The sequence below is a fragment of the Empidonax traillii genome, unplaced genomic scaffold (genome assembly GCF_003031625.1).
Source record: "Empidonax traillii isolate 1590-97213 ecotype Southwest subspecies unplaced genomic scaffold, ASM303162v1 scaffold374:size1477467, whole genome shotgun sequence".
Lineage (NCBI taxonomy): Eukaryota > Metazoa > Chordata > Aves > Passeriformes > Tyrannidae > Empidonax > Empidonax traillii.
In genome coordinates this window covers 345,783-371,899 of record NW_020955567.1, presented here as the reverse complement: position 1 = coordinate 371,899, position 26,117 = coordinate 345,783, and the positions used below count along the sequence as shown (strand labels likewise).

The window sequence follows — 26,117 nt, the reverse complement described above, 5'->3', positions numbered from 1 at the left end:
AGTGAAAAGGAAGGCATACTGTTCTGACTTGCTTACATCTGAAACACATCAACTAATTAAAACAGCTGAGGAAAGTGTCATGATCATCTTTGTACTTTAAAATGAGGAGAAATTCAAATGCTTGAGAAGTTGAGTTTTCTGGCTTTGCCTCAGGAAAGCTCTCAAGCATGTTCTTATCTTTAAGCACAAATGTTCCCATGGAAATTACTGCTGGTGCCTCAGCAACTTGCAAGATCAAGTTCTTGAAATGTTTTATGTTTGTTTTCTTTCATTACCTTGCATATATTTTGCAGGTTCTACTACACAAAGCAGCAAGCTGCTACATGTCTCTTGTAACTGTGGGTACAGAGGAATTTACAATGTAAGCATTTTGTTTTATATTTTGTGAAATTTGTGCTCTTACCTCAAGTCTTTGCTGTAGATTAATTGTAGCACAGAAATGCTGCCAAACTAATACAAATTCAGTGGAGAGGGATGGGAGATATTGCTGCTTTATTGTCAAAAGCCATTTACTTGTGGGAGAGCAAGAGCAATTTATCACAAGTTTTATTACTTTGCATGTGAGGTTGGGTAATGAGTTAACAAAACCGTATTGTTTGCTAACAGGAGTCGTGACATTTTGTAAAGGAGAGGAACCTCTTATGCAGTAATACAGAAATATTCTGGCTGTCATATTTGTAAAGGAAATAATCTGCATTCATTTCTTAATAAAGAGGGTTGAGGTTGTGCAAGTACACCAATGCAAGATGGTCTTTAACTATTTAAGAGACAGACTACTCCATAATGAATTTTTCCCTAGTTCTTCCTGGTTTGTTCATAGTTCACCATTTTTTTGCACTTACAACCTACTCTTTGCTTCTAGAGAGAAAGAAAGTACTTTTTATATGTAGACGGTTTACTGCTGGCAATACATAAAACTTTCCTTACATGTTAATGCAGCCTGTGCCCTGTGTTCAGTTAATATTTTGTGAAGAAGAATAACATTCTCTTCTCCTCCATTGTTTCTGCTGATTCTGTGTCTTGGGATTTTGACAGGAAGAGAGGCTCCAATTTAAAGTCAGAGTTAGCAACTAAGGGCTTCAAGAATACAGGCTAAGCAATTGCCACAGAAGTGGCCAGAACAGCTAGTTTGAACATGGGTCCAAGATTTTCCAAAATTTTCCTTTAAGCAGTCGTTCTGGTTACAGCTGACTCTAATAATCACAGTTAATTCTCATTTTCTTCACAACGTCCTGTTTGCAGCATCTAGACAGGCATTTAGAATCCTGATTTCTGCCAAGGACTTCCAGGCAACACAGTAATAGGCAAATGCTAACGCCACTGTCAGTAACAGGAAGATTACCACTATAATTTAAAAGACTGTAAGTGGAAAATAGATTGACCCATATTGTCAGACTTTTCCTTAAAAATGAAACAAAAAGGTAAATTCAGATCCAAAATCTAGCTACTTGGTTTCTTGGCATAGTTTTGATGTACCGAATGTTTCTAAGTGTGTAAATTAAAGTATGCCCCAAATCTGTGCAATCCTCCCTTTTCTATTTTTTTAACCTGGATATTTAAGCTAGGGCAGAGTGGCCAGTACTGTGACCTCCCAGATCTTATGCTGGTCAGGTAAGGCATGAGGGTCTGCACTGGGAGACAAGAAAAGGTTTTTATTTTGCAATCTGGAGAAGCAGATGCAGTCTTTCAAAATGTAGAAATTTGAATCACTGCAGCCTGTGAACCACTCTACATCTTCTGACATAGGAAAGAATCAATAAACGTCATCCTCTGTACATACCAGGCTCAGGTAAAACAGCACATGCTGGCATAAGAATGCACCTTCTGTTTATGCTCTGTGTAAAAAAATGGAACTTGTGAAACTCATGCCTCTGATAGCACATTATTTACGATTCTTTGGAAGATACTTTGCTTTATAAATATTTCAATATTTGTTTTGTTTTGGTTTTTTTTTCTTCAGCTTGGAAGGTGCTGTTGGACTTTGAATTACCTGTCTCTAGGGAAGGAAGCCGGTTAAAAACCAGTTGCTCTTGAATTCATCTTTCACACAAATATTATGATGTTACTCCACGGTCCTGGGATGAATAATATCAAATAAACCTCCAAGATTTTAAGATGCTTTTGTGTAAGGATAGCTAAGATTTGAGGTGTGTGCAATACCTGATGATGTGCATGATGATGTGCCACATAATAGAAGCTTAAAGGGTTTAACGTTTCTTCTGTTGCTGGTAGTCAGTGGCCCTGGAGGATGGGCTGTTGCTTCAGAGTAGCTGAATGAGCCATTATTTCAACTCTGTATCTTATAAAGAGAATGCTCACTATTTGTGATTAGTATTTTACTGAGATGTACCTGCCTAGATTATTAGATTTCTCTTTTCTTAAAGAAATCCCCTTTAGCTGTTTACAGCTATCTCAAATTTGTTAAAAAACTTTCTGATCTCTTGGTTCTTCCAACAAATGAATTATGTATTTAGTTAAAATTAGGTTCTTAGTCTGATCGGTTCTGTCATCCTTTCCATATTGGTATGTTCATGATAAATGAATGCAAATGGAAGCATGAAGACACCCAATCAAACTTAAATTTTAATTTGATTGAATACTATTTGAAGTTAGGCCTGGTGTTGTTCAAAATGCAGTGCTTCTGAATGAGAAGTGATAAACTTACTAGAGAGAGTGCTAGAAATAATCCCTGGACATCTTGTTCTTATTAGACATAGGCTAAATCATTCTGACAGATTTCAAACCTACTGAAACATTATTCATTAAAATGTTGATGTTGATTTCAGTGTTACTGGCAGGACATCTTATATCTTTAAAGGTGACTATGAAAGAGAGGGAAGACAAGTATATATGGTGAAAAACAGAATGAGAAAAGAAACAGAGAGCTGATTGTGTGAAAGAGACACCCTGGGAAAGCAGCAGAGAAAAGGGAAAGAAAAAGATCACAATTTTTGTAAGTATGTCTCTTTAGGACTGAGACTGTGCCAAACCTTGGACTTGGAGGCTGTTCTGTCCTTAATACATTGCACATGATTGTCTGAGCTAGAAAAACATTTTTTGTGGTTTTTAAAAAATTGAATTAGACTTACATGAAATAACACAAACTATGAGTTTAAATGATAGAGTAGAAAGAGACAAAATTCATTTTGCAAACCCTTAGAGAATTTAAAAATCCCTTAGGTTCACAAAACCTCAAACTTCATAAGGTTCCTGTATTCCCAGAGTAGGATGCACAATCTACTTTAATTAGGTTTTCAACAGACTTCTTCATTCAGCTGATTCTCCTCTCAAGACATCTTTGTATTAAGGGCAAGATCCAAAACATCCCACTGACATTTCCTGTGCAATCTAGATGGAAGTTAGCTAAGGAGAGAGATTATAAAAGGTGGGTAACTTTGAAAGCTGCAAGACCATATGCAGTTGAGTAAGACTATGAATGTTTATTTCAGCACCTCTGCCTTGCTCCAGGTAGGCTTATTTGCCTTTTAGGATCTGCATCTTCATCCACTGGAAGTATTCAATGTGTCTAAACCCTAGAGATGGTCCTTAATGTATTCCTTAAAAAAAATTTATCTCCTGTTGGCTGCCTATAGGTAATTTCCCACTCAACAGGGCGACAGGGGGTTTTAGCTTGTTCCTCAGGAATGCCATTCTCCACCCAATATGATGTCTAGGCTCCCATCTCAGTGTTTTTAACAGATTAACAGGGTCGACTTTTCAGACGTTGGACTGCCTACTGAGCAATGTGGAGCTGGCCCTATATGTTAGCTGCAAATGGAAGCAAAGGCTTGCGTGTAAAGCCCATGTATCTTCTAGGTAAGTAATGCCTACCAAATGGGTGCCAAAGCATGTGTGTGTGTGTGTGTGTGGAGTTAGTGAAACGAGTTGATACGAATAGCCAGTATCAGTAGACTCTGATAATCAACAGAGATACTAGGGGGCTGAGTGAACATAAGAATGGCTGTGTTGGGTCAAAACAAGGATTTACCCGGCCCAACAGGCTGTGATACTTACCTGACAGGGAGACATTCTGATCATGAAAGTGTTTTTTGAGAGTGAGCCTCATCACTAGCGATTTGGGTAGACTGACTTTGGATCTTCCCCAGATCCAGGGAACTTGACTGTAAAACCGGTGATGTGGGAAACTGCTTTGTTCTTTTTCTTGAATTAAAATGTTTTCCTACCTTCAAACTACCAGTAATCTTAAGTGGATGCCCAAGGAAAAAAAAATAGGAAAAGGTGATTTGGTTGCTGCTTAATCCCATATCAACTTCTGTCACCTTTAATATTGGTGCAAGGAATTCCACCTACTTAATGAGAACTTGACCTTTTAGTTTAGTTTGAAGTTTTACTTGGAACTTCATTTGATAGTGCTCACTTTTGAATTGGTAGATGCAGTACTATTGGTGCCAGACTACCCTCTCCATAACACTTTCAATTTTACACACCTCTGCCACATCCCTTACTCATCTCTTTCCCTGACTGTAGAGTCCTGAATCATTTGATCATTTTCTTACACTGTTGCAGACTTCTAGTCATCTGTCCTTGCTCTTTCACAGTTTTTCTTTACTGTGAAGTGTGTTCTGAGCCACATTTCTTTATTCAGCCTTGGAGCTATCTCTAGATTTTAGGTTGAGCCTTCCTCTAGTCAGGAGTCTTCCTCACTATTAGTCTAAAAAATGTTGCATAGTGACTCATTTTTCTAAGGACATATTTATATACATGCATATGTGTGAGTATATCTGAATACTTTAGATCTGCTTCATCTGCTCTTCTACCATGGATGACTAAAGATGTTGACATATTATTGTATCTGCAGCAGGTTTGGGAACTCAGGTGTCCTGGTCAGTATATGACACTGTGACTGGAGAGTCGCACAGGCTCTTTCTCACACTCAAATTACAGGATCATCACTTATGCCATATGCAGTATGACTGCTTCAGGGATACCCTTCCTGCAGCATGGTCTTTCCTGCTACTTCAGGTCATCTCTGAGAGGTGGCAGACGTGAATTTGCACTTGCTTGGGATCTGGGAGCAGGTTTTTCTTATCTTCTGTGTTTGCTAAGCTGTTGTGTAACTGGACTTCTCCTCCTCCAAGTGAAAGAGCAGCTGCTATGATATTTCCTCCAGGACTTGCTCCTATAGGTGTAGGGAGTGTGTTCACGTGCCACACAGCATTAGGAAGCATGCACAGAGGCACTGAGATATCAGAGGACATGGGTCACAGAACAGTTGCTGGTGACTTTTGATCACGTGCAGGCAATAGACAGTGTACTGAAGAACCCCACTGACAAAGACATAGGTGCATGCAGGATTAGGCAACAGGAAAGATAGAATCATAGGGTTTTATTTGGGACCGAATAAGTGCACGAGATTAACTGGATCTGCATTAGGTGTTCTGTTTGCACAGACAGCTGTTGAATAGCTATTGCATGATCATTGTTGTCTATGTCATACAGCAATGTCAACCTGTATATGAGGTCAATAATATCCTAGGTGCCTGATGTGGACTTATGAGGAGACAGCTATTGCACTAAGGAAATATCTCTACGGGTTCATAAAGGTGATATTGCTGTTATCCCTGCATAACACATGGACTTGGGGCCTAGAAGTGACAGCTGTTTTCTGGAGTCCCAGTATCATAACTGGCCACAAAGTCAGTTTGTGAAAATGTCTGCCTTCCTTTCCTTCCTTCCTCTCTTTCTCTTCTTTCTTTCTCCTCTTTCTCTTTTTCTCTTTCTTTCTCTCTCCCTCTCTTCCTTCCTCCCTCCCTTTCTTCCCTCTTTCTCATTCATTCTTATTCAAATCTTTGGAAAAGTTGTCATCCTTGTTCTTGTGCTTTCTACTCTCCTCCTTTTTAGGGTATAGAGACAAACATGTTGATGGTTCATGAAGCTGGTGAGAATAATCTTTCTTTTGGTGACTTTTCTTTCCTTTTAAGCATCTCCAAATCTTATTGCTTTCCACAGAGTAGTTTTACGAAATAATGGGTTAGTCATATTATTTTTCTGTGAACGCGGTTGTCTGGTTCTCATTTGAAGAGGAGGTAAGTGAGCTTTCACAACCTTTCTTGGCAACAGCTGGTTTAAAATTTAGATGATTAAAATTGGAAAGTAACTGGAATAGAGGTGCTCAGTTTAGAAATTTATTAATAGAACATTAAAGTTGGGATTTATACCCATAGCTAAAGAAGATTCATCTGTGTGTTTGTTGTGACGTTACTGCTCATTGTTGTCTAGTGAGACAAGACAACTTTCTGGATAAGTATCTGTAATGTAACTGTGAACTAATTATGGTAAAATAGTGTACTGAAGTGATATTAGTGAAAGGATGTGTCAGGTGTTCTTGGCTTGTGGCTTTTCTCACCTGTTGTTCTGGGTAAAAGCAAGGAAAGGATGGAGGGAGGGGAATTCATCTTTTCCAGAAGATAAGAGATGTAATTGTTTGATGTGATTAGTGGTTTAATGGCTTCATGATCCGCAGCTGTCCCAGGCAGAGCAAGTCCCTTCCTGACTTCTGGCCAGGAGCGTCCTCAAGGGTGTCAAGAAGGAAGCTGGAGCTGCATGAGTGCTGGTCCCTTTGCCCATGGAGGTCCCATGTGGTGGTTGTCAAGGGAAACTTTTCAGATGGAACTAATCTCTCGATCTATGTAATCAAGCTAATTACATTAATGTAACATTGCTAATTTACCTGAGAAGGCCCTAGTACATGTGGAAGGATACTATGTTTCTTCACTGGTGTGTTGCTTCTCTGCCCACCTGGGATCAGAGTAAAAGTGGTAATTGTGATGGCAGGGAGACAGTTCGAGCAGTATAATCCCACATGGGAGCTCCCTCTTCTGTGTATGCAAAGGAATAGGGGCTTAAATTCAAGTCAAGGCTGAAAATGAGAGACTCGTTTCCCACTAGACTAAACTAAGAAGGGAGAAATGTGTGAACGTGTATCTGAATTTGCATCAGAATTTGCCCATTTCAATTTGCCAGCATAATGTAAATAAGAGTGTCAGGATGAGTTTTTCTTTTCCAACTGCATTCTTAGTTGCACAATAACAACACCCTGTTTCTTACAGATGTTTGGAATTACTAGAACTGTTGTCAAATGATGAAATAAAGATATCATTTAATTAGCTGCGTCCCTTCAGAACAATATGCCTTTCTATGAGCAGAATAATAGGTGCTACACTGATTCATCGTAATCAGTAGTCAGTGGTTACTGATATATTATAGCACCAGAGAGACTTGTGAAAATTCCAAGGGAAGATTTTTTTTTTTAAATCTCATAATGAAATTCCATTTGGAATGGATTCCCAATAGAGTATCTTAAACTAGAAATCTAGATATACCTAGAAGTAGCTTTAAACAATGAGCAAAAAATGACAATAATAAAAATCTCTTTTTTTCATGTAGAGGAAAGCAAGTTTGGGTAGTGGTGTTGTTTTTTTTTTTTTTTTTTTTTTTTTTTTTTTTTTTTTTTTTTTTTTTTGTTTTGTTTTTTTTGTTTGTTTGTTTGTTTGTTTGTTTGTTTGTGTTTTTTTTGTTCCCTAGCATTTTTAGTAATATCCATCTCAGGAAAGTGTATACTGTAACCCCTTCACTGTGTGAAAGTACTTGTTTATTATGGTCTATGGGAACCTTTTTTGACCATGCATACAGAATAGGGAATTATGCACTCAAAGCCTTAGAAGATCTGGTGCTAGTGAATACAGGAGGATAATGGTGCTAACAAAAATCGCTTCCTTTTTTTGACCCATTGCCTCTTTATCCCCATTTGAGTGACTAGTGTTAGCATCATTGTCCGCATGTATTCATGCATGAGAGCTTTTAATCACAGCTTTCCTGCACTGAGTGGCTGCGCATATGTGGATACACACGTGCTGTTATGTTAAATGATGACAAAATGATTTTTGTTCCATATATTCTCCTGTCATTTACTCTTTTTGCATTTATGTATTCACATAAATGTTCTGTCCAAATTCCTTTATTTAATAATGTGTAAGCAGTTAAATCCTGCTATTGAAATTATTTTTTGCTTAATATTTAATGAATATGCAGTATACACATGAATATAATATGCATCATACAGAGGTACTAGTTGTTGTTAGTTACTGTTTTTCAAACAAGTTATATATATACACATACACATGTATATATATACATATATGTACCTGTCTCGTTATACAATTGTTGATGTCTGCCTTGAGCATTGTAACTTGCTAGTGTCAAAAGAGAAACCTGCATGGTTATTTTTGCCAAATAGTGACAAAGGACTAGGACTAACAAAAGTGCACTGGAAGACGGAAAGATAAAGAATCAAAACGAATTCTCAGCTATAAAAAAACCCAACTGCATTGAACTTATGGGTTTCTTCATATATGAAGTAAGAAATATACTAGTTCTGAAGAAATTTAACAATTTCTGTTTTATGGAGCAGATAGTTTTCATAATATAAATTGTACAGTTCATTGGTCAGATTGATTTCCTTGCATTATGGTCAAAACTATCTTTTAGATGGTTTGAAAGTAACAACCTGCCGAAAAATATTTTACATTCTTGTGTCTACAAAATAAGAGCTGTTTTTAATTTATGCAAGAAGTCTAATCAAAATAGCATATAATGTAGTTCTGAACCAGATAAGGATGCAATATTTTTGGAGCAATTGCATATTTATTAAACAATGATTTGCCTTATTACTTTTGTGTCTAAGCATTTATTATTTTCAACTCATTTTCCAGAGACAATTCCAGAGACACTTCATTACATTGCTGTTTGTTTTATTGCTACTGTAATATTAAAAAAATTTCCTGTTACTTATAAATAGAAACTTAATATGGGTTCTGGCCATTTTGGTTCTGACCAAAAGTGAAAATAAACTCTCATTAGATTATGGCGCCTCATATAAGAAATTATTACGGTCACTTATGAACAAACGACCTTTGCATCGAAGAGAACTGGGAAAGGGCACAGGCAATACAGCTTGTTTTTCTACTGCACCCCATTTGTAGGCAACAGTATAGCAGACGAATATGCAGTAAAAAGAAACAAAGTCTGAAAGTTAATACCCCAGGCGCCAAACACATGTCTGTGAAAGAGGAATGCAAGCAGACATTTGGATGTGCAGTACATTAATTCCTAATGGGCCTCTCTTTTACAAAGATCAGATTATTGGACACAACAGAATCCAGTCTCAGGCAATGTATTACCTACCTTGGTGTATGTAGAGTAATGGCACAGCTGGGTTTCCTTGCTATCGGGTTAACAACCCCCAGTAAGTGATTAATACTTCCACTGGTAAGACACGAACAGCTCAATAAGTCAACACTGGCTGTGTATAAATCTGGCTTTTTATACTACCGGAATAGTCTCAGCCTCAAAGTGATGAGTGTCCACCAGAAGGATAAGGTGTCAAGGAGGATGCATGCACAGAGGATCATACCCCACCTGGTGTGCTGTTCCATATTGCCCTTAATTTTTCACTATCCTGCTTCCCTTTTTAATTGCTGATGATGTGATGGAAAACACCGTGTAGATAATTTTAGTGTCTGAAGCTAGGGCAAGACACAGTCACAGGGTGTGAAATCAGTGCAAGCCTTGCCATAGCTTCAAGTGAATTTTGCCATGGGAGAAGCTGAGCCTGGGGAGAGCCAGCAGAAGGTCCACTAATTGATTAGCTTGTGATTTATGATTCTGTGTAGGCAATGGGGCTCTGGTTACAAATGCACCCTCAAGTCTAGCAATCATCATGTAATCGTGAGCAAAACTTGGCCACCTGCAGTGCTGTGGGGCTGTTTGCATGGTCCACAATGAAATGTTGGGTCAAGACTCATCCGTGTAGGACACGCCCAAGTCTTCAGCATCCATGAGACTGGCTGTGATTGTAACGCTTTTGATGCTAAGATGACGCACAGTAACTCCTAGAATACACAGTCTGGAAAACTGTGGAAAAGTGGGAAAAATGGGAAAAGTGGAAATGACAGATTCTCAATCAGCAGTAAAAAAAATTCCATTCTTGTTTCTTGGCTACCCTATATGTGTATCTAGAGAGGGGGCAAAATCTTTTGGAGAAGCAATTCATCATATTATTATGATGTTACTCTAGAGAAAAAAAATACTAGTTTGTAAAAAAAGTGGAAAAAACCCACAGCAACTTGATTTGAAACAAATCAAGTTCCTAATTTTCACCTCGAAATGAGAGGAATACTACGTTGTGTACTACTGAGTACACTAAGCTTGTATTTCTTTAGTAATACAATGGATAGGATAAATTACTATTTTTACTTCTGCTATTCTTACTTCTTGGTGTAGCATTCTAAACTATTCATTGCTGGTCACACTTTTCAAATATTTTGTAAGAGTTACCATTTTTTTTTTCTTTTACCCTCAGGCTTTACTCTCTCAACTTACATTAGTCTCTGTAGCATTTTTATCTCCACAGTTGCACTTAGCTGAATTCCTCCCAGTTTGTGGCTGTCATTCTGGTATTGAGATATCCAGATCTGTATAGAGAGTTATGCAAGAAATATTGGCTTGTCCTGCTTCTGTAACAACAGTACAGAATTATAAATTTTTAGGTTTATAAACATTTTGACATTCAGTATCAACTCAGTCTTCTCTATTAAGGCTGCTCTTTCTCAGAGGGTTTAGCAGTTATTTCCTATATGTGCTTTTTTTTTCTAAATTGAATCCCACTTGTTGTTTTCCATCAGTATTTTTTATCTCATGGTTTTGTTTGTGAACACTAATCTAGTTTTGATGTTCATCTTGCATCTCATCACTGAAGAGTAAACTTCTTTGATGAGCATGATTGCGAGATCTAGATTTCACACCATTCCCCAAAAGGAATCCTGTGTTCCTTACTACTTTCTTCCATGCTTTAACCCAGGAAACTAGATACAAATGAACTTTCCACTGATCCATGGGACTTTCACAAGCCACTTCCAACTTTTTAGTGCTTCCTAGTTTTTCAGGAGATTTGCTGCCTATAGTCAAGCCAAAGCAAAGGCCAGCACGCAAATTAGAAAGCAGAGAAGGGACAACTGATCTCAACTCTCCATGAACTCCTCTTCAAGGAGCTGGAGGTCACAGACCCTGATAGCAGTCAGAACCACCTCTTGCAAACTGACCCTGCCCTTCCAAGCTGACGGAAGGTAACCCAAAAGTCCCACCTGCATACCTAGAAGCAGTTGTGCCAGCATTGCCTTTGATAAAGCGTTCCTCTGCTATTAGTCCCCTCACAACAATAAAGCTGTTAGCCAATACAAGGAAGCCGCAAGCACGGGAGATAGTTTTCCCTGGAGTTAGAACTGCATGGTGAAATCTGCTCCCACAAGATGTATGGATGACCAAGAAACTCCTTACTCTCAGGGCTAAATGCAAAACTTTGGTTTCACACTTGCTTAAGACTCTCTCATATGCAATACACAAGTTATTTATTCTAGTAGCTGAAGGAGGAGAAAGGGGATTTGTGTTTAACTATATTGGTTGTATTTTGTTATTATGGTTCTGTGGGTTTTATACTTACCTAAACAACCAGAAATATTCAAAAATACCCTGGTTAACCAAGTAATTTAGTTACTACTTCAAGGAAGGTTTAATATAACCCTCCCTTTTTGAGAGAACATATTATTCTACAAATTAAATGATGCAGTTGAGCTCCTCAGCTGATAGGAAAGAGTGTATGGGGCCTAAATCTCAGCACTACCTGAATCATGTCATCCACAAAGTTGCATGGAGCATAAGGCTGCTGGGATAATTATCCCTTGCCTCTCCGCTCCCTACCAGTGGTGCTCACTGGGCATTTCACCCTGGGTACAGGTTGGGTCACTGGCCGTCACCCACCCAGGGACCTGTAAGCATGGAGGGCTCCTGCCTTACCTGGGGAGAGCCAGCCTTCACTGCACTTGGAGAGCAGGTTGATGTTAAGGGCCGAGCTGTGACTCACATAGGTAAGACTCTTTTCTAATGTGCTGATTTTGCCTCTGTTGTCAGGAGTAAGAATGATGCAACCACTCAGCAATGTTAAAGCAAAAAAGCCCTTTCTTTAAAAGTAATTGCTTCCTTGCTTTGTAAACTGCTTACTCTTTAAGCACTACGAATCACTGTAATTAATCCTTAATTCAAGTTGCTGTACCTATGTTACACTGTTATGTTTACTTAGATGTAAAATGCATTATTCTTTACAAGATAATGGCATCTGTCCACACAGCGTCTGTGACAGGCACAGGCAACTCTAAGCTGAAACATTAGGTGGAGTGTTATAAAGCTAGTTAGGTGCCAATATGTTAATTAATTAATCACAGGTATGTTTCAAAGCATTCTTCATACCTCAGGTGGGGCTCCTGGGCTATTATGAAATGCCAAACTTCCCTTGGGGCTTTGAAGATTGCAATTCTAAATTCCTCAGAAGTTCAGGGAAGTAAAAGGGTATGTTTTTGGTGTGAGTCACTGAAGTGAGGCTGGAGATAAAGATTTTTTTGTTTTGTTTTATTGTGGGGGAGGAGGGCAGTAACCAACCAGCAAAGCAGTGTTTCAGGAAGGAACTAGGTGGAGGGCAAAGATGTATTTTTCTAACCTTATGAGCCTCTTTTTTCTAAACGTATCTAATTTTTAATTTAATTTTTTTTTAGTTTAATTTTTCTGAACTTTCCTTATTTTAAGTTCAGTCTCTGATATACATAGCCAGCCTTCTTTCAACTCCTGGTTAGAAATCCATGGTTACTCTTTGTGTCAGCAACCTGTGCAATACAGGGCAAGTAAATATACACCACTTTTACTGTTCAGCACCAAGGACTCAAACCCAATGCATTTTCTCCTGTGTTTTTGCAAACAAAACATTTTTGTTTTCTGTCACCTATTTGTCTTTGAGCCTGTGAGGTACTTGCAAGACTGTGTCTGTGGATCCCCCTACAGCTCCTTTTTTGTTGTAAAAGAGGAGTTGCCTATCAAATAATTTCATTCCATTTCAGTGGAGGCCTAGACTGGGCAGAAAATATGAGATTTGGAAAAAAAAAAAAAAAAAAAGAGAAAGAAAAAAGAAAGTTGACTTTATGATTACAGGGATTTCCTATTATTTTTTAAGCCACACAAATCTAGATGGATATGTGTTGAAGCAGTGTAATCCAGCAAGGAAAGTTCCTGAATTCTGTAGCTGGCCAGTCCTGTGCCATGAGAGCAAGGAGACATCTGAAAGGCACCCTTGGTGAGACTGACACCTAAAAAGGACCACACTAGCTAGAAGCTGGGATGTGTTGGAGACCTGAAAAGAGCTCTCAGCAAGACTAAGCTAAGAAAATGTGGCTGGTAATGTCTGCATGAAGATAGTGATTCCTATTGTCTCAACCTAGCCTCACATGCAGGAGGAAAAAGGTTAGTGAGCTGTGGGCCACCTGCTCTGCCTAGAACTTTTACTTGAATTGGCAGGAAGAGTAAGTGTAATGGAATTTTTTAAAGGGTTGGGCAATTCTGTTTATATCTGACTCATGTTGCATGTAGATTCATGAAATGTAAAGTGATTCCTGGGTAAGATACAGAAGAGAAGTGCCTCACATGTCAGGACAAAACTAGTACTATGTGGCATGTTAGTGCTGAGGGAAGGTCACTCAGTTTCGAATTTTTTCTAATTACCATTCCCACTCAGTATCTCATGCTTTACCTGCGGCGAAGTTGTGTAACGCCCTGGGAAAGCATTATGCTTTCCCAGCGAAGGTGCAGAGGAGAGACGGCGTTCAGAGAACCCCTCCCAAGTCCTGCACAGCTCAGCCTGGAATATGTTCAGGCAGGACTTTGGGAGTGCATCCAGTACTGCATAGATATCACTGATGGAGCAAAAAGATAGCCAAATAATTGGTCTCTTTACTCTGTTTCAAAGAGTTCTCAGTCCACTGGAGAAATGACAAAAGCAGGAAAAGTTTTTCCTCCTTTGGAAACTTCACAAAAGCTCCTTAGAACAAGGTCTTTGAGATCCACTGTGCAGTTGAAGTGCTTTGTGAAAGGTGCCTTGTTTCTGAAGAAATAAAAACTTTAGCAGAACTTCAAATATTTTGCTTGAATTTTTAGATTGTAGTTGCTGATTTAAAAAGATATCATCAGGAAAGGGAAAAAAAGTCAGATGAATGTCGGTGTGAAAAAGGAACAACCTTTCACCTAGATTTGTTCTGCACTAATCATGGGAATATGGGCATAAGCTCAAATAAATATGGAAAGGGAGTGGCTTACTGAAAGCCTTATAAATAAAGTACAAAGATAGCGCATAGGGATCTTTAAAATTGGTAGAGCATTTTGTAACCAGGAAAGATTTGGCAAGGATCTCTTATTTACATTCTACTGAATTCAGCTGTTATTAGCTGTTCTTTTGTTGCTTTCAGCTGAAAAGGCTAAAAAGGCTAAATGCAACCCCTCAAGGCGACTCTTCTTTTATTGATTTTAAAATTGATGGGTATTAGTGTGTATGTATTCCACCTGAGCATTGTAGGAGAATATCCTGGATTAGAATGTTAAACAAATAGCCTAATAAAGAAAATTATTTTTTTTCTTCCTCCCCCTCCCCCCCTTTCTTTTCCTGTATGGTGTTTGCAAAAGAAGTGTACAACAAATACAAGTCTGTCAAAAACACAAGAGTTAAATAATGTAGAGGGAAGGGATGCAAAGACAAAAAGCTGCTTTACGTAAGCAAGTTTTGACTTTTAATACTGTATTTTATTTAACTTTTCTGGAACTGGGCTGCCAAGTGGCCCTCAATTTACAGAGCTGTCATGCACTTGAATGCAGTGGAACAGTTTGTTTGGAAAAAAACTACAGAACAAAACTTGGTTTTATGTTACTGGAAAGATGTGTGTTTGCTTTCAGTATCAGCAGGCAATCAGAGTTTCTATGGACCTGGTGCTAACAGAGTTATTACTGCATGAAACTTGAATGATATGGTGATAAATGAGCCTGGAGGTTGGGGGAAACAAAACCATGTGCTTTGGAACAGATTGGTATTTGGTAGCCAGGGAGGATCCTGCCACTATATATGGTCATTATTTTGTTCATGTTCTGAGATTCAGGAAGAACCACACCTTAGACACTTCATGGCTTGACACCACAGAATGATAACTGACTGTCACTTTATATGTGGGACGAGCACTCTGATATAACACTCAGGGTTGCTCTTGCCTGTTTGCATGTTGCAGCTTGTGTTACATTTCAACCTTGTGATCACAAATAGGAACTAAATTTCTGCACCTCTGCCCATTGGTATTGATGGAGTGGGTTTTCTCAGAAAACATCTCTGAATAATTCTGGATGGATTTGTATCTCCAGAACAACAGCTTATTTACATTAGTAAATAGTCTGGCTTTATGACTAATTAAAATCTTTACTTGTTACTTAAGTCTTTACGGTTTCTTTCCATTGATAAAGACAAGGAGACCACAAGTTCTCTGAAAGCCAGTGGGAAATGCCCACTGATATAGCAGAGTCAAGGATTGACCTCTTGTTGCTAAGCACCAGCAGAAAAGCAGATAGACGAATTAAGTGGGAAAGAGGAACAGAGCCTACACGTATTTCAGGAAATGAATTATTATGTAGTAATTTACTCTTAAAGCTTAATTATTTTAATTAGATATTACATAGATACCTACCTTGCTCTTCAAAAGTGGCCTGGAGGACATAAGTTACTGCCATTTTCATTTGAACTTGGCAAACGTGGGGTCCTGCATGCCCCAGCAGGCACTCTGGATGCTCCTGATCTGGGGCTTTACTTTTCCACAGGCCATGAGTGTGGCATTGATGATAGCCTATATTCACCTGTCATACTTCCCACATTAATCACAGGATGGATACAGGAGGAAGCAGAAGGCTTATCTTCCATTTTCCATTTCCCTCTTTACTGTCTGTTAGTCCCAGTTGCCCTTGGTCTTACAGAAATCCAGCAATGGTGCTCTCTTGCTGAGATGGATCTTGACTTCGTATCCCCAGCATGAGCTGAAGGGTGACAGTAGAGTAAGCCTTGGAAATAGCAGGCTTCCACCTCTAAGATTAGAGCTCATAATTTCTGTGTTTAAAAAGATGGGTGAAAAATTTCAGCAAAACTTGATTTTACTGTGATGCCAGCCCTGCAGAGAGCAGCAGAAGAAGATGGGAAATATTTTAAGTGACTTCTTGTGTTACCTTAGCTGATAAGACACAGAATCAGCTTGGTGATTTTTCTCCATCCTGAATGGGTATCTCTGGGGAAATGTGACAGCTCTATATCTCATAAGTTGGAGTACAGCCTGTATCCAGTGTATCTCACAAGCATAGATAAATGTGCTTCAGTGCTCAGACTCAGTCCTAGAGGCTGCACTGAAGATTTGCACCTTATTTTGGGTTGTAAATGCATCTAAAGAGCTGTGATAAAAGGTTTATGAGACAGAAGCAAAGCTGTATATATGAAGCCAATTTCAGAAGTTCCTTTACATCAAGAGAGTGTCGTAGTATATGAATAATAGAAGGATGGCTGCATACCTAATTGTGGGACGTGGCCTGGCAGGGTTGATCTTTTGCTTCTGGTTGGTCTCAGTTGTCTAGCATGACTGATTGTAATAAATCACTCTTTCTTCTGAATTGGTTGCATGGTTGCATGAGTTCCTAATTTATACCAATATGGAGTTCAAAGCCTTCTTCCCTGTTAAAAATTCCAGCAGAGCTCTTTTTGCCTGCTTACCCTGCCTTTGCAATGTCACATCTCCCAGAGCATGTCCACCCAGCTTGGATTAGCAATGCTTTTTGAAGAAAAAACACTTGCTGTCCTTCATATTGAGCTGCAAGTCTTGGAGTATACAGCTTGGCTGAATTACTTCTGCGTGAAGTTAATCCTCTCAGTGTTCTACAGTAGCACACCTAATGGGACACAGAGTCATGACAGAGTCTTCCAAAGCAAACCTTGAGATGCATATGGGGTATGGTTGGTGGAACCTCAAGCAGTGACTCTCTTACTCTACAGTTCTGCCAATCTTGGGGCACAGGGTTTACAGGCAGAGATGTTTTCCCCACTGTGTGTTTCCACTGTCTCTTCTTCCTGCAGCTCTCTTCCAGTCATTCCAGATTTCTGCTTACATTCTTTAAATCCTTCTTCAAAATCTGACTTTACAGTTTTCTTCTACTGTTACTTTCCAGTCACAAGCAAGCTAGCTCTGAACATAGAGGAAAGATGAAATAGAACACTGAGTGGTCAAAAAGCTGGAAGCCTTGTGTCTCCATTATCTGGAGATGACAACTGAGCTCTTAAGAATGTTTCTCTCTATTTCCCAGTCTTCACCAGCCATGAGAGCTGCTCTCTCAGCTGGATGAATGTTTTCATAACTTTTTTCAGGTATGCGTATTTTATTAAATTTAAAAGGAGCTAGTTTAAAACTAAGATACAGCACTGTGGGCTGAGGTCTCCATTAGCAAATGTACACACAGAAAGGTGTGTATGCAATTCCCCATGTCCTGGACGGCCAAAGTGTACATGTTTTTATTGATGAAAATGTAGCCGATCCAGTGATTTTGAAGGCAGTTGCCACTTGATTTCTTTTCCTGAAAACACTGGAGTGTATTTAACCTTGTGCATTGGACTGGAATAGGTGTATGTTGCCTACAAACATGCTTTGAGACTTTCAGGGGAACAAGGTGCTTAGCTACTTAAGGACAAGCATGTACACACAGAGCAAGAATATTAAATCTGGCTGTGCAAAGGCCTCCTCCCTTCCCTGCTCCTTCTCTCCGTATGTCTTCTCTCCAAAAGTGTGTTAAACTACTTCCAAACTACTCATGCAGTTGGGGATTATCATGCTCTGGGGATTGTAATTATTTGAGATCTCTATACTTCCCAAGTTCTGGAGGCAATTATCATTTGGCCTTATCCTTCAAAGTGTGCTTGCTGAGTGTGGAACTCTTACAACTGCTTGCCTCTGAGATATTTCTTACATAACTCTCAAGTTATGAAAATACAGTGTTTAATTTTTACAGGAGATGAGACTGCTTGATCCATTGTTTCCTGTTCAATTCACCGCACCAAATTCCATCTCATGGGAACTGAAGCCACTCAGTAACTGAGATGGGGATTTGGTCTGTTCTTTTCTGTCAAAATTGGGATATTTCACATATCTGTTGAAGGGACAAATTCCTGTACAGCGTGTTGGCCACTTCTTCCATATTAAAATCTTACCTCACACATGTTAGGATTGCCATTCAAACTTGTCAAGTTATTTAACTTATTAAAAAAAAAGAATACATTTTTTTCTGTACTCATTGATCTTGTCTTTTGATGCCATGCCCATTGTGCTACAATACATCTGGAAAATGGCCCATAATTTTTCTTAAGGCAGGAAATAGTATTTATGGCTGTACAATAATATTTTACAGTATATACGATCAAAAGATTACCAACTTCATTTACAAATCAAGTCCAAACAATAACAGAAACTATCAAGGTACTGTGCTTTGTTTCACGGTTTCTCAGAATATCCCTGGAATTCTGCCTTCATTAAGTATACTTCCCACACTGCATGGTTTGGGGATCTGAACAGATGTGCTACAGCCTGAAAAAGCACAAAACAAAGTGTGAAATGAAACAAAAACAAAAATGAAATATGTCTGTAGGGAACAGCTTTAATTAACAGAACTCTGCCTGTATGTTGCCCTAAAAAGGGCAATATGCTGAGCGAGGGTGAACAGAAATACTTGTAGTTCCTTTAATCATAAGTTATATAAGTTACATGGTTTCCAGGTAGCTGAGTTCAGGATGGATAGTCAAGCGCAACTTTTTCTTACAATATATGGTTATAGAGTGCAGTTCATTGCCACCCCACATTTCATAAAACAATGGAGAGAAAGATCAGCAATTCATGAGACATTTCAGTGCCATGTAGCAGTATCTTGAGAGACAGTAACAATGAGTGCTGAAAAAAACCTTAAGTTGGGAAGCAATCTACAGTTCTCAATGCTTATGGTAACTTTAGTGGAAAGCAGGACCTTTACACCAGGCTTGGATATCCTTTTTTTCCCTTAACATATTTATTAGTGCTTCTTCTTGGCGATAATTAACTAGTTGATGTAGAGATCTAGTTGTGTATTGACAATCCGGTGTTTTCCTTTAATTTTCCTTTCCCTTCTACCAATAAAAATGTGTCATTGTGATTCTGCTGAGAGGAGGATTTTGTGCAGGCTTCACAAGAAGTGAAATTTACTTACAAGCTTAGGAGGCTGAAACTGAGTGAAGCTCTCTGGGATGCAAGAGAACCAGTCTTAACTCTCATCTCTCAGGCTTTTTTACTGGCACTAAAGATTTATGACAAAACTGAATACAATTTGGGTTTGAAATAAAGTCTTGCTGTTCTAAAAGGAATTTGGTTTCTTATCCCTTATTTTCTTGATAATATAATATTTGTGGTCTTGGAGCAGTTTTAAAGTAAGAAATCAGTGTTGTCCAATATCAATATCTTACTGATGATCCCACAGTGAAGCTATTCCAGTTATGGGGTCCTTGGCAAGTCAAGGGACTGAAGTACTCTTCTTCCATGGTGTTGCAGTGGCAGGAACATGCTCTGCAAGTGCTGCAGACTTCTCTTTCTCCCTTGCAGCAGGAGGGAAAATGAAACAGTGTGCAGAAACTAGAAGTCTTGCAGTCTGTCCTTGGCTTCAGCTGGCCAAAGCCACAACTCCTATTTTGTGACTGTCACACAGCATTTGCAGCCACAATTAGGAGCTTCTCCGTGATGTACCCCAGAGTCCTTTTGGTAATGAGTGTAAAACTGGCCGAAACTGTCAGAAGTCTCCTGGAAGCTGATGATTATAAAATCTACCTTTGTCTTAGAACAAATGGAAAAAACCTGAAAAGATAGAAACTGATGACCGTGACACAATCCATTCGAGGCCATCTGGGACATGAGCTGTATCACTGCAAGGGTTTCAGAAGGGTATAAAAGCAAGCAATAGGGTATGTCTGGGTGTGAACTGGATACAACTGTGTGTAGGCAGTGCAACTGGGATACCACAAAAGCAGGCTGAGACCACTGGAGAAAGCCAAGAATGGTCAAATGAGCTTCAGTAATGGGGCCCTAAGAGGAGAAAGAAAACAACAAGGAAAAAGGTCATGCTTTTTGGGTGAAGTTCTGGCTGGCAAATAAAAGACTTGGAATAAAGAGCAAAGAAATTCCTTCTTGCTGTTTGATGATTGTATTAAAAGAAATACATTTTAATGCCCATTTTCAGTAAATAAACAAGGTTTCTGCCCTGTTTATACACAATTCAATCTTCAGTTTCCTCAACAAAAGCAATCTGAACATTAGCTAAGGACTCTGGCCCAAAGGGGTAATAGTAGTCTCTAACGGGAGTAAATAGACGGTAGGCAGTGCTCTTTCAACCCACTCTTTGAAGAGTCAGCTGAATACAGCCTTTAAGAAAGGTAGAGGTACACAAATATTTACCTATTAGGTTTCTATTCATGATGAGCACAACACTATTGTACTTGGTTGTTGCTTTCAGTTCTCCGTAGATCTGTGTCCTGATGTACGACCTGCATTTGCAAGCAGTAGTTAGAGAATCAGGTGGCTGCGCACCGTCATCACTGGGCATTTTGAAGTAGGGGAAGTGGCAAGTTGTGTGTTCTGCAAAGTTAAAGTCCTGGGTATTGTCTCCAGCACTGGGGCAGCTCAGAATTTGGGTCCAGATCCTCCCGGGACTCCTGTTACTAATTCACATCCTGGCAGCCTGTGGTAATGCTAATGAAGGATTAGGGCCTTGTTACAGTACTTGATGGATAGTAAGTGTCATCTTCTGGAAACGCCTGTTGACAGAGCTGCCTTTCTCATTTATCTGCCCTGTAATCAAGATACAGCTGGGAAAGGTTTTAATAATTGTCACTTTCACATTGTGCCTGTCATGTAGTTTGATTGTGGTGAACTGTATTACAGGATTAATTCAATGTAATCTTTGATTTGCAGTTTTGTAAGATTACCAGCAATGGTATATTTTTTTCAACAGAAGTGGGCAGATGGACTAGGATTAAAGTAAAAACCAGGAAGTCTGCTCCAGCCAGATCAGCCTGAAGGAATGAAACACATTGTCCTGGAGGATTAATTTCCTCCTGGGAATGTGCAAGACTGCCATTAAAACACACCTCAGGTAAAGAAAGGAGTTGGGGCTTTACTTTGCTGGTTGTGTGCAATATCTTGTATTTTTTTTGTCCTGTTGCTGAGGGCCCTGTGTAGAGCAGAAAAACACTCCAGTCCAGTCCAGTGTGTGTGACTGGAGAAACCACACAGCTAGTGACTCTCAGAGGAGGGCCTGGGGAGGCGAGCCCCAGGTCTGCAAACAAGAGGTGCTCCCAGGTGCCACTGCTGATCCCCATGTGGCAGCCAACAAAGGCCCTATTGAGAACAGAGAGGCAGGGTTGCAGCCAGGGTGGAGGAACATGATAGCAGACTCTTGAGGCCAGGGAATCTGTAAAATAAACCGCTGGGCAGCGTGAATGTGGAGGTGAGGAATGTGAAACCAGAGTCGAGTTATTTGGGAGCAGCTCCCGTCCAGTGCTACGTGAGATGTTACTGGCCAACAGCAGAGGCATAGCTGGTTATAAAATACACAGTGAAGGAAAAAATCCTTTGTTGGTATAAATAACTTAAACTCTGATCAGATCAACTGCCCATTTGCACTGGGGAACATAGACAGCACCTGCAGCTCACAGGCTGTTGCCTGGCCACCTTCCCCACCCTAGGTCCAGCCAGGCTGAAAGGGTCTGGCAGCTGAGATTGCATAGTTTCTGTGATCTCTTTATGGAGGCACATGGCAGAATGACTTCTGCATCCCGGCCAAGGCTGTGCTCTCTGCTACTCGTGGTTACAGACACATTCTTGGCCTATTCTACCCAAGAAGGTTTAAGGCTGAATGTAGGCTGTGCCTGCCAGGAAACATCATCCTGCATTCCCCTCTGTGCTGTATTTTGACTCTTGTTTTCAGCCCTTCTATGCTGATCATAATTTATTCTCTTGGGTTTTCCTTCTGCCAGGTCAGATCTGGTCCACCACAAGTGGACCTGGCATAAAGGGATCTTAAAAGTCTCTGCAGGCAGAGGGGAGAGCGTCAGAAGAGCACTCCCCCTTTTTAGGGAAGCATGTTCCCAAACCTGCTCCTACTGCTCCCGAAACTGCTCTTTCAGGGGTGGTGGTGTCCCAGCCTCTCTAACCTTCCTTGTGGCTACACTCTGCAGATGTCTTCAAGAAAGAGAACATACCAACAATTTGTGCAGAAAAGCTGCTGATTGGAAAGAAGGCAGGAAAAAGGTTAAAATCCAGAAATGGCTTTGCAAGTGCTTTTCAGTGGAGCAGGCAGTGGGTCTGGTTTCCTCATGCTCCTCAATCCTGCTCTTTCTCTGCTGGATCAGCTGCTGACAGAACAGCCCAAAACAGCTGAAAAGAGTGACTGGGGCATTTCAGCCAATTAGAGAAATAAATGAAAATGAAACTTGAATTGGATAGTCAGTCTTCCCTATCAATCCCTATGTTGTGCTGTTTCACCCTTACAAATCTTGGAATGTTGCCATTCTGCACATGGAATATAAGAACCAAAAAGAACAATTCCTTTTGATGCAAACAAGCAAAGTGCGTGGTAGGCAAAGCCTGTTGAAAGAACCAAGTCTTCCTATCTGACAATTTTTTTATAAAATCAGCCTTGCTTATATTTCATAACATTACTAAACAGAGTGCTCTGAAATGCAACTGGAGTGTTTACGATAGCAAAGGAACAAACAAACAGAAAATAGAATGAGAACTGTTTTAAAAGGAAGAAGACTGATTAATATTAAGACAACTGAGCTATTGTCTAAACAGTGTTTTTAAACTTGATTTAGCTTGTAACAAATTGTAACAGTGCCCACCACAACATGTCTTCTGCCTAATGCTTTGGGCTTGATTGAATGGAGGAATAGCTCATTCTTCTAACTTGTTCCAGATATAAAAATAATGGTGTTTTCTACTATTTATATTATTAATAAAAATTATTTTAATAACAAATCACTATCCCATGCTGTGCCCTTGAAGAACCTCTGCAACTCTATGGAACATGGCCAGCTGCTTATTAAACTGGAGGGATGAAGAATATAGCCATAAAAATCTGTTATGCTTGACTTATGATTATTTCATTTAGTTTACATGTGGCTTATTTGTATGCATTTCATCAACTTAAATTCTAATTAAAACTGAACAATAAACTCTGAGTTTTCAGTCATAATGTTCCTACATCCTCTCTTCAACAGCAATACTTTAAGGAACATGTTTGTAACTTCTTCTCCAAGCTCTGGATCTGTTCTTCTTGTTTAAGAATTGGAATGGAACAGACTAAATATTTGTAATGAATACAGAGTATTTGGCTTATTTCTGGAGTAATTTTATTCATTCTTTGTATGTATTGAGATGACTTAATTTATACTGAGGTTCTTGAACAGATGTTTTCATAGAAATTGCCTAAATCTGCTATTGGTTGATGTTAACTGTTTGCTATTCTTACTGTTCCTAAGTTTGATTCTGCCTGGACTTTACAGCCATGTTTCCTGGCTTTGGTTACGTGGATGCTATTATCTGGGAAAAAGAAAAATTAGTAATTTGCATATTAACTGTAGATTGTGTTCTTTGCCTGATCTCTGGGATTTAAAGACAATCTAGCAACCTAGTAATATGAATGAAACATTAAAGAAATCTAAATGGAAGAAAAGGAGCTTGTAATATAGAACATCTCATCCCTCTGTAAACTTCTCTCATTTTTAGAATTCATGGTTTTAGCTCTCAGTGAGATCTACTGTTTTTAGTTGTGTATTGCCATAATCTCATGTATGTGTGTACAATAATTCATTGCCAGTGAAACTTGAAAGTGTTCATCCACATTCCCAGGAAGGAGACTTTCTTAAGAAGCACTTATTAATTTTAACTTGCTCAAGGAGTATGTGTCTTCCCCAGCATGTCACATCTTTTGTTCTTGCCTGTGGCTTGCTGGCCTAGCAGTGAAAGTTGAAATCTGGCTGTCACCTAAATCATGCATATTTGTAGTAAAGTCAAGATTTAAAGAGGAAAATCTTCCTCTCCCCCTTTAAATGTAAAGCAGTGCTATGATATATGATGACAGTCTTGATGAAGTGTCTGAAAGTCTGTTTTCTTGTAAAACACCATGTGCACTTAAACAGAATAATTTCTGTCTTCCTTTTAATATAGAAAAAACTATTTATTAAGGGACTTTCAAATGCTTTCTTAAAGACAGACTTACTTGTAAAAAAATACTTAAAGCATTGGAGAATGCAATTCCCAGTAAAGTGCTGCTGTTGTTTGTGTGGTGTTCCTGCTGATAGAAGAGCTGTCATCTTCTGGTGGGACCGCTAGGGATCAAGGGATGACACAGTTCTAGACTTCTCTCTGAGAGGCAGGAAGTTTCCTAGCTGCATGCATTTTCTCATGCTTCCTCTGACACTTCTCTTTCTCACCTCTCCTCTGTTCCAATTTGTCTGTGTGTCCAGAAAAAGCTGGATTGAGATCAGCTCATTTGTCTTCCAGCAGGTATCTGCTGCTCTTTGTTCTATACTTGCTCAGGCTGTATGTAAAACAGTAAACTATAGATGAAATGACCCTCATTATGTTTGTAATCTTCTCTGCCATCTAATCTCCACTTAGGAATTTTATTTAATTGTTCTTGTGTAGGCTGATAGATATTCATCTGTGCATTGGGATAGGCAGTCCTTAATATTTTTTGGATTGTGTATTTCAATTTTTGCACTCTTGTACCCAGAGCATAGGATGTACATCAAATGCTAGATCTGCCTTCCATTGAAGTCAAAGCAGCAAGAGCAGGATTTGACTCTTACGTGAGATTGTATTAATCTAAAGAAATAATCATTCATCCTTGTTCTGTTTTGCCAGATTTTTATATTATCACATTAAAAAAAAAAAGAAAAGAAAGAAAAACAAAGAAATGCCTTGTATACAAATGTTTGTACTGAAGTTGTATTGCAAACTGAAATTAATGTTGCCTTTGGAGTATCGTTCTTGCTGGGCATCTGCTCCCAAACTTTTATGATTTCAACCAGAATATCAACACATTTTATAATAATATGAAAATTCATTTGAAGTACGAGCTGAAGAGATGAGGGTAAAGGGGAAAATGGTGTGTGTTTTAAGACTGGGGTACTATATTGTAAGAAAACTACAGCACTCACTCTCTTACATTAGTTGGAAAAGAATCTCAAGTCTTTCATGTCAAAATGAAGTGGTTTTCCAACTCATCTGTTATTCTTCAGAGTTGCTGCCCAGGGAAATGAATAGGAGATTAACAAAGTATCTGGCTAAAAGGTTGTAATTTAAAAAAACCTTACCACTGTGTTTATAGTTGTGCAAGACCAGCCAATAGATCACTTGAAAGTGTGGAAATTGGAAAATGGCACTCTCCAGTTGTGGAAAATCCCATTGCTCAGAATTCAGATGCTTTGCAAAGGAGGGAATTCTCTTCAGAACATTTGGCTGAATTTTTTGCATTCTTGTATTATCTCACTCTGCAGGAGGAATGTAAACAGTGCTCATCTGTCAGTATAGCTGTTGCAGCTGGATGGCTTTCAGGACTGTGATTTTTTAAAAAATGAAGATGTATCCTGAATGTGATGCTTATAAATGGGTAGCTCTAAACAATAAAATTTCCACTGTGATGGGTGAAGTATGACAGACAATTTGCTTTGTGTTTCCCCATTGCTCTGTCTATTGTGACTTGCTGAGGAAATAATCCCAGGCTGGATATGTAATCAGATTTGACGCCTGACTTCCTGCTCCACTAAAGTGACCAATTAAAATGCCATTAATTAGAAGTGAGCAAGTATGAAAGCCAAAAATAAAATCCCCTTTTTGTCTCTTTCTAGTACTATTTATTAGAAGATTGAAAAGTTTTGCCTGTAATGATTAAAAAAAATTGCTTTTCCTTGTCAGCATTGTCTGCAAAACAGTAATATTGTAATCCTGCATCTCTGGCTACCTTGCAGAACATGATTTTCTCAACAGCTGTTAGCTTTGGACTGGGAATGGCATAGATGTTAGTCACCCTTCTGTTTTCTTCCTGCTTCTTCACCAGAGGTACCTTTAGCCATGCATTCC

The 26,117-nt window shown here is 39.1% G+C and overlaps 1 long non-coding RNA gene across 1 annotated transcript; it reads left to right on the top strand.

The window, feature by feature from the left end:
• The first annotated feature begins 280 nt into the window (after positions 1 to 280).
• LOC114061969 lies at positions 281 to 3,769 on the top strand. The gene is made up of 3 exons (XR_003572275.1): positions 281 to 361; positions 1,961 to 2,228; positions 3,722 to 3,769. It is a non-coding gene; the product is annotated as an uncharacterized LOC114061969 (long non-coding RNA).
• Positions 3,770 to 26,117: the final 22,348 nt, after the last annotated feature.